General features: G+C 38.9%; 1 long non-coding RNA gene across 1 annotated transcript; it reads left to right on the top strand.

Moving 5' to 3' along the window:
- Nucleotides 1-205: 205 nt before the first annotated feature.
- Nucleotides 206-9,727, top strand: LOC117082442. Its single transcript, XR_004436614.1, has 5 exons — nucleotides 206-321; nucleotides 2,649-2,971; nucleotides 8,662-8,735; nucleotides 8,891-9,005; nucleotides 9,685-9,727. It is a non-coding gene; the product is annotated as an uncharacterized LOC117082442 (long non-coding RNA).
- The last annotated feature ends 288 nt before the right edge of the window (nucleotides 9,728-10,015 follow it).

The raw sequence follows: 10,015 nt of genomic DNA, 5'->3' as shown, positions 1-10,015 counted from the left end.
TTCAGTTTATTAGCAACTAAGTCTTTTCCAGAATCTCTCCAGCTCCCTTCCCCTCATGTTCCTTTGGCTAATTTGGGTCCCATGCCTTGTGATGGATTATCTGTTGTCAATTCAGTATCGACACGACCCCTTCTAAGTTCTCCTCTGCTTTGAAGAAGAGAAGGCTGGAACTATGTTTGCCATAATCCCCTTTGTCATATGGTTCCAGGGTGGAATGTAACAACGAGAGGCACCCTTGAGCCATAGTGATGAAGAGATCATTCTCTAGAGTCAGTTGCAGTCAGAAGTATGAATGAGTGTGATATTGCTAAAAACGTCAAGGTGAGTTCCAAGAACCACTTGCTTTGAGTGCTTCAGGTTGAGAAAGTCAGTGGTAGTGTATTAGTCTGTTCTTGCTGTAAAGAACTACCTGAGACTGGGTAATTTATTTTTTTTTAAAAAAGAGGTTTAATTGGCTCAGAGTTCCACAGGCTGTACAGGAAGCTTGGCTGGGGAGGCCTCAGGAAACTTACAATCATGGTGGAAGGGGAAACAGCCGCATCTTACATGTCTGGGACAGGAGGAAGAGAGCAAGGGAGAAGTACTACACACTTGTAAACAACCAGATCTCGTGAGAACTCACTATCATGAGAACAGCAAGGGAAATGTCTGCCCCCATGATCCAGTCACCTCCCACCAGGCCCATTCTCCAACATGGGGATTACAATTCAACATGAAATTTGGGTGGAGAAGCAAATCCAAACCATATCAAGTAGCTTCTGTTACCAATGCTCCCTTAGGTTTTTTTTAGGGGGAGCTATGGGGGCGGTAAACCACAAATTCCCTATAGTAAAACCCTTAATATCTAGGCTGCATAGAGTAGCTTCTGGTTTCCTTATTAATATATGAACCTTCCTAAACATGACTGATGCAAGGGCAATAAATTATAACAACTGACAGCCTAATCACGACCTCCCCCCAAAGATATGTGGGAAGATTAACATTTGAACGAAAACTGATGTTCTAACACAAAGAAAAATTGGGTGGGGGTAGGGGACATGATTCCAGTATGGAGCAAAATGTAAGATCAGGAATTTGGCTTCTGGTAATAATTATGTAACTTGGCGGGACTAACCTTCCCACAGATGACAATGATAAAGTCTGGATGAAAGTATTAAAAATCACCTATCAGAAGATACCAGACAGAGACTGAAAGCAGGCAAAAATTGGAGAAGAGTCTACCTTAAAAGGTTGGAACTATATCAGTGTGATTTTTGAGTTTGTAGTGTTTGCCCTAAGATGTTCACTAATCCAGTAGATGGCTCAGGATGAAGAAAGTTGCAGCCTTACTGGACTGTGGTGTCAGACTACAGTGTTCAGGATTGAAAAGCAGCTAGGAATCTGGGGATAAGTCTAAAAGGGAGGGCTGCATAGAGGCAACAAGCCCCAAAATCTGCATATACTTTGCTCAGATTCTTGTCTGAAAACTGAAATACGCAAATTAAAGTTAATTCTCTACTGGAACAGAAATCAACGCTCTTCTTAGCAAGTAACAGAATCCAGAGTCTCTACAATGTATCATTCATTATGTCTAGTATAAGTTAAGAAATGACTAAACACATGAGAAACAAGAAAATATGATACATATGCAAAAGAAGAAAAAAAAAAACCCCAGTCAATGAGAACCAAACCTTAGGTGGTACTTAGCAGACAAGAATTTCAAGGCAGCTATTATAAGACTGTTTAAGGACTTACAGGAAAATACATGTAATGATGAATGAACAGACGGAGAATCTCAGCAACAAAATGGAAACAATGAAAAAACCCAAACAAAAATTTTAGATGAAAAATACAGTAAATAAAATGAAAAATTTATTAGATATATTTAATGGCAGATTGGAGGTGGCACAATAGTCAGTGAATTTGAAAATAATGGAAATTATCCAAATTCAAGAAAAGAGGAAAAGAAGATACACGAATAGATACTTGGGGACTATAATATAATACCAAGCTGTCAAACACATGAAACTGGACTTCTAGGATTAGAGAAGAGGGAGAGAACAGGGACGAAAAACAATTTTGAAGAAATAATGGCCAAAGCCTCCCAAATTTAGTAAAAACATAAACTTATGGATCCAAAAGGTTAGTTAACCACAGCAGAAGAAATGCAAGGAAAACTACACTAAGGACGTGGCAAACTGCTGAATTCCAAAGACAGAAAGAAAGGAACCAAGAAACAAAACAAAACAAAACAAAACAAAACACTTCTAAACACTACATAAGGAGAAACAACAACACAAATGACGGCAGACTTCTCATCAGAAACAATGGGCCAGAAGACTATGATGCACACCCAGGAAACCTTCAGTGAAACACTTGTTGCCCCAGCTGTGAAGAGTGGTGTTAGTAGATAACTTTCATTTGTTTGCTTCTTTAGGAATTGCCTCAGTTGTCAAGAATGGCCCCACTCTAGGTCATACCCCTTCCTGAGGTGCCTACAGTCAGGGATCAGTCAACTGAGCCTGACCATCTTGGTCCAAGGCAAGATGTATCTGAAGGGCTGTTCTTGCTCCAGATCTTCCCAGGTGGTCAGCTCAGACTGTTACAGGGCACGCATCACAGATGAACTTTTCCTTCTGACTACTCTTACTTTCTTCTTTTTCCCACAGGTTTTGATGCCAAGGAAATTCCTTAGTAAACATCTATTGGATAAACTCCATCTTGGAGTCTGTCTCCCAGGGAACTGAACCCATGACAACAATTGTATGACATCTTTAAGTACTAAAACCTAAATGCCAACCGAGAATTCTGTATGCAGCAAGATTTTCTTACAAAAAGGAAAGCAAAATAAAGATATTTTCAGATAAAAGCTGAGAACATGTGTCACCAGCAGACTTGTGCTATAGGAAATGCTAAAGGGAATTTTTCAAGCTGGAAGGGAACAACACTAGATGGTAACTTGGATCCAGTGAAAATAATGACACAGAAAATGGTAAGTATTTGGGTAAATATAAGAGGATATATATTTTGGTTTTCTGAATTTCTTTAAAAAATCATGGCATTGTTTAATGGAAAATTGTAACACTGTACTATGGGGTTTATAACATAAGTAGATGTACTATGACAAAAATCTCACAAAGTTTGAGGGAGTGGTAAATAAAACTAGAGTATTAGAAAGTTCCTGTATTTTATGTGAAGTAGTATAGTGTAAACCCTTAGCAGATTGTGACAAATTAGAGATGTATATTGAAATCCTTAAAACAACTACTAAAAAATGTAAAAGGCATAGCAAAAAAGTCAACAGAAAAATAAAAATGGAATACTACAAAATATTTGAAAAATCCAAAAGAAGGCAAGAAAGGAGGAAGAGAGGAACAAAAACTAGAAAAATAGAAGGCAAATGGCAAAATGTACACCCAGATCCAACCCTATAAAGAATTACATTAAATGTACATGGAAGAAAAAACTCCAGTTAAAAGGCAGAAATTATCAGACCCGCTGAAAAAGCATGATTTAACTCTGTCTACAAGAGGCACACTTTCACACTTTAAGTACAAAGACACCAATAGGTTGAAAGTCAAAGGATGGGCCAGGTACAGTGGCTCACACCTGTAATCCCAGCACTTTGGGAGGCCAAGGCAGGTGGATCACCTGAGGTCAGGAGTTCGAGACCAGCCCGGCCAACATGGAGAAACCCTGTCTCTACTAAACATACAAAAGTTAACTGGGCATGGGGGCATGCGCCTGTAGTCTCAGCTACTCGGGAAGCTGAGACAGGAGAATCACTTGAACCCAGGAGGCAGAGGTTGCAGTGAGCCGAGATCGCACCACTGTACTCCAGCCTGGGTAACAGAGTGAGACTGCTTCTCAAAAAAAATAAATACACAAATTAATTAATTTTAAAAAAGTCAAAGGATGGAAAAATCAATCAGCACAAAAAATCTGGAGTGACTGTATCTATATCAAACAAAATAGAATTCAAGAAAAGGAGCATTAGCAGAGAAGAAAAGAGACATTTCATAATGACAAGAGTGTAAATACATCAGGAGGAGCAAACAATTATGAATGACTATGTGCTAAATAACCAAGCTTCAGAATACATGAAATATCAACTGTCAGGATTACAGCAATAAAAAAATAGACAAATCCACAATCGTTGCTGGAGATTTTAACATATCTCTGTCAGTAATTGATAGAACTAGGAGACAAAATCCATAAGGCTATGGAAGATCTAAACCATACCATTAATCACTTTGACCTAGATGACACCTTTGGAACACTATGCCCAAGTGGAAAATTCACATTTCTTCCAAGTGCGAATAGAATGTTCACTTAGATGGACTAAATGCTGGGTCATCAAACAAGTCTCAATAAATTGTTGATAAAGATTGGATTCTGAAAGAGCATGTTTTCTGACCACAACGGAATTCAATTAGCAATCAGTAACAGTAAGATAGCTGGGAAATTCCCAAATATTTGAAAATTAAGCAACACACTTTTAAGGAACACACGAGACAAAAAATAAATCATTAGGGAAATGAGAAAATATTACAAAGTTAATGAAAGTACAACATAAAAATTTTGTGGGTTGCATTTACATCTTTAAATGCTAATATGAGACAGCAAGAAAAGCTTAACATAAATTATCTTAAGATTCCGGTTTAAGAACCTGCAAAAAGACAAGTTAAACCTAAAGCAAGAAGGAAATAGTAAAAAGCAGATATCAATGGGAAAAAAAAAAAATCCAGAAGCAATCTATAGAGAACATTATAAGAAAGCCAGAGGTCATTATTTGTAAAGATTAATAAAATAGATAAAATTCTAGCAAGACCTATTAAGAGAAAAAGGGAGAAAACATACATTTTCAGTGTCAGGAATGAAAGAGGGTATGGATTTCACTACAGATCTTACTGGCATTGAAGGATAAGAAAATACTGTCAACTACCACCTTGGGTTGATATATTAACAAAAAATTTAGATAAAATGGCCAAGTTCCTTAAAAAATAAAACTGAAGTTGGCCCAATATGAAATAAAAAATTGAAACAACCCTTTAAAAATATATTGAATTTATTATGAAAAATATTTTCACAGGCTGAGCATGGTGGCTCATGTCTGAAATCCCAGCACTTTGGGAGGCTGAGGCAGGAAGATCACTTGAAGCCAGGAGTTCAAGACCAGGCTAGGCAATTAAGGGAGACCCTATCTCTAAAATAAAAAAAGGTTGGGTGTGGTGGCTCATGCTGCTAATCCCAGCACTTTGGGAGGCCGAGATGGATGGATCACTTGAGGTCAGGAGTCCAAGACCAGACCAGCCTGGGCAACGTGGTGAAACCCCATCTCTACTAAAAACACACACAAAAAAGCCAGGCGTGGTGGTGGTTGCCTGTATTGCCAGCTACTCAGGAGGCTGGGGCAGGAGAATCGCTTGAACCCAGGAGGAATTAATAAATAAGTATATTGGCCGGGTGCAGAGGTTGCAGTGAGCTGAGATCATACCACTGCACTCCAGTCTGGGCAACAGAGTGAGGCTCTGTCTCAATACATAAAATAAATGACAGAGAAATAATTTCTGATTTTTTCCTTTCTATTCAGTTGGAAGTTCATCACAATAATGCAAGACAAATAAAAGACATAAAAATAGGAGAAGTAGTAAAACTTTCTCTTCACAGACAATATGATTGTTAATGTAAAACTTCTAAGGAATCAATAATAGTGAAACTACTGGAATTAGTGAATGGGTGTACAAAGTCTTAGGATACAAAGTCAGTATGAAAAAATCAATTGCATGTCTATGTACTAATAGCAGACAATTAGAAAATAAAAACAAATTTCATAAGCTAAGGGGAAAAGTCAAGCCGGGAACTGCTTGGGGCAAACCTACCTCCCGTTCTATTCAAAGTCATCCCTCTGCTCACTGAGATGATGCATATCTCATTGCCTCCCTTGGAAAGGCTGATCAGAAACTCAAAACGATGTAACCATTTGTCTCTTATCTACTTATGACCTGGAAGCCCCCTCCCAGCTTTGAGTTGTCCTGCCTTTCTGTACTGAACCAATATTCATCTTATATATGTTGATTGATGTCTCATGTCTCCCTAAAATGTATAAAACCAAGCTGTGCTTGGACCACCTTGGGTACGTGTCCTCAGGACCTTCTGGGACTGTGTCACATGCACAAGACCTTAACTTTGGCAAAATAAACTTCCTAAATTGACTGAGACCAATCTCAGCTATTTTGCATTCAGAAAAGCATGCAAAAATATTTACTAATACATTTTTAAAAAGATGTTCAAGATCTTTACACTGACAATTATTAAATGTTTTGGGAAATATTTAAGAGACTCAAATAAATGCTACCGTTATGGCGGTATGGAGGATGTGGAGAGGAGGGTGTGGAGAAGGGCATCAGCAATGGTGACTGGACATTAGCTACATATATGGAGATAAATAAGTATATTGACCAGGCACGGTGGCTCATGCCTGTAATACCAGCACTTTGGGAGGCCAACGTCACAGGATTGCTTGAACCCAGGAATCTGCGACCAGCCTGGGCCATATCGTGAGACCCTATCTCTACAAAAAATGAAAACTTAGCCAGCTCTGAGCTCTGATGGTGTACACCCATACTCTCAGCTACCAGGGAGACTGAGGTGGGAGGATCGCTGAGCCTGGGAGGTTGAGGCTGCAGTGAGCCATTATCATGTCACTGCACTCCAGCCTGTGCAACAGATAAATAAATTAGAATATTAATGATAGTGGAGGCCAGCTTTCTCTTTGTCAGAGAAGGGAATTACAAATATGGAAAGCAGAAAGCAAGAGTGAACCAATAATACTGGAATTGGTGTGAATTCATGGCTTTATAGAAAGATATATATACACATACATGTAATTTCTAGTTCTGCTCACTGACAAGACTTGAAAATGTCAACACCCCATTAGTATTGAGCACACCTAAAGACCCAATCTTGATTTCTGAAAACCATTCTCCACCAAACAACAACAACAACAACAACAACAACAAAAAACCCGAGGCTTTTTGTTGAAATTAATAATTTGCAGACTGGGGCAGGGGATGTACAAAATGAGCCTGGAAAGTTTTGTGCAAGAAAATAAGGAAGTCCCCAAAATAATGATGGGGCTCTGTTAAAGGGCATAGAAACCAGCTGGAATGGGCTCCCGCTGGTCAAAGCTGGGACAAACGACATCAAAATTAGCAGTAATCATAACAAATTATAGCCAAGCATGGTGGCTCATGTCTGTAATCCCAACACTTTGGGAGGCCAAGGCGGGCAGATCATTTGAGGCCAGGAGGTCGAGACCAGCTTGACCAACATGGTAAAACCCTGTCTCTACTAAAAATACAAAATTTAGCTGGTTGTGGTGGCACACGCCTGTAGTCCCAGCTATTTCGGAGACTGAGGCAGGAGAATCGCTTCAACCCGGGAGGCAGAGATTGGGTGAGCCAAGATTGCACCACTGCACTCCAACCTGGGTGACATGGAGTGAGATTCCTTCTCAAAAAAAAAAAAAGTAATCATAACAAATTATAACTCATCCAATAAAACAGGAATCTGTGAGTCCACATTTGGTATAAAGAAATGTGTGAATAAATTGTAAGTGAAACGAGGAACAGATATTTACATAGGTTTACTTTACCTCTTCAAAAACTAATATTAATTCCAAAGGGAATGTCACTTTACAGTGGAGAATCATAACCAACACCTTCTTAATCAAATGAATAAACACAACACTGATGCAGAACAGGCAAGCCCCAACATTGAGGCTTAGCCCAGCAGAGTTCTTGGCTTTGCCTGGGAAAGAATTCAAGGGTGAGCCGGTGGTGTTAAACAGCAACTTGGCAGGTGTACAGCAGCAGGAAAGGCACAGCTCCTTGTGAAGCAGGGTTACCCCAAAGGCAGTGTGCCCAGAGAAGCAGCTCAGAGGTGGTTCTGCACTAATATTTATATCTGTTTTAACTATATGCAAATTAAGGGGTGGTTTATGCAGAAATGTCTAGGATGAGGGTGGAAACTTCCAGGTCATCAGGTCATTGCCATGGAAAGGCCTTGTAATGTCCAGGTGTTGCCATGGCAATGGTAAACTGATATGGCATACAGGTGGGTGTGTCTTATGGAAAGCTGCTTCCCCTGGGAACCTGTTTTAGCTAGTCCTCAATTTGGTCCGGAATCTGAGCCCTGTCTCTGGAGTCACGTTTTGCCTCCTACCTCAATATCACTGGTAATAGGACAAATAGACATCAGAACCCCCTGATAGAATTGCCACGAGAACACAGCATCACTTCCGTGATATTCCTTCTGATAGAATGCCGTGAGAACACAGCATCACTTCCGTGATATTCCTGTCAAAGATTCACAACCCAAATCTAGTCATGAGAAAACACTGGAAAAACCAAAATGGTGGGATATTCATCAAAATAACTGTTTTATAGTCATCAGAATTGTCAAGGTCATTAAAATCAAGGAAAGAGTAAAGAACCATTTCAGACTGAAGGAGTCTAAAGAGATACGACAAAAAAATGCAATGTATAATTGTGGACTAGCTCCTTTTGCATTAAAGAGATTATTGGGACAACTGGAAATTTAAATAGGTAAAAGGATTAAGTAGTGGTAATGTATTAATGTCAGCTTCCTGGTTTTGATGGCAGTGTTTTGACTGTGCAGGAAATCTGCAGGAAATATGCACAAAAGAATTCGCTAACAAAGCTGCAGGTTTTTGGATTTCTCCTGTCTGCTAAGTAAGTTATCACTCCATCATCTCTTTTCCACTTTCCTAAATTTTATTTTATTGATTTATTTTGTTAATAATCCTTATCTGTTATTTCCCTCCCATTCATACTTTTTATGTTTATGTGTTTTTTAATTACTCAATATCATTTTTGTTTGGTTTCAGGAGTGAGCAAACAAAAATGCTTCTGTTTTATCTACCATGAAAAACTGGAAGTCTCTCCGAGTGATTGTAAATCACATCATTGTGTGATTCATAGAAGTAGAAAGTGAAAGGGAAGGTATTGTAACTGGAAAAAAAGGCAGCAGGTGGAGAGAGGGGACAAATACAAAAGATATTTAGATATCTTTATTTATTTATTGAGATGGACTTTCATTCTTATTGCCCAGGAGTGAGTGCAGTGGCACAGTCTTGGCTCACTGCAACCTCCACCTTCCAGGTTCAAGCGATTCTCCTGCCTCAGCCTCCCAAATAGCTGGGATTACAGGCATGCCCTGTCATGCCTGGCTAATTTTTTTTTTGTATTTTTAGTAGAGACAGGGTTTCACCATGTTGGCCAGGCTGGTCTTGAACTCTTGACCTCAGGTGATCTGCTCGCCTCGACCTCCCAAAAGTGCTGGGATTACAGGCGTGAGCCACTGTTCCCAGTCAGATATCATTATTTAAACAGAACTCTACTATTTTATATTCTTGTATACATAGTCCTAAAGAACATGCTTGTTTAATCATTCTGCTATACAGAGAATGCAAAAAATTGTTTTGCACAAACCCATGTGAATTGTTATAAAATAATATGTTTTATTGCTGCTTAAATGTCAGTCCTCCTCAACAAAATATTAGCAAATCAAATTCAACAATGTATAAAAAAGTATATACTAGGACTAAGAGGGATTTGTTTCAGGTAGGGAAGGCTAGTTCAACATTTGAAAACTGATTGCTGTAATCTATCATATCAACAGGCTAAAGAAGAAGAATCCCGTGATCCTATCAGCAGATGCAGAAAAATAATTTGACAAAATCCAACACTCATTTATGAAAAATCTTTCAATAAACTAGAAATAGAAGGGAACTTCTTCAACTTGATAAAGAATATCTATTTAAAAAATCCCTAGAGCTGGCATCATGCTTAGTGGTGAGAAACTAGATGCTTTCTCGCTGAGATCAGGAACAAGGCAAGGATGTCTGCTCTCACCACTCCTATTCAACATTGTACTGGAACTCCTAGATAATGCAATAAGACAAGAAAATGACATAAAAGGTGTATAGATTGGTAAGGGAGAAATACAACTG

This window comes from Trachypithecus francoisi, unplaced genomic scaffold (assembly GCF_009764315.1).
Source record: "Trachypithecus francoisi isolate TF-2019V2 unplaced genomic scaffold, Tfra_2.0 Lachesis_group9, whole genome shotgun sequence".
NCBI classification, from domain to species: Eukaryota; Metazoa; Chordata; class Mammalia; order Primates; family Cercopithecidae; genus Trachypithecus; species Trachypithecus francoisi.
This window is presented reverse-complemented; position numbering and strand designations above follow the sequence as displayed.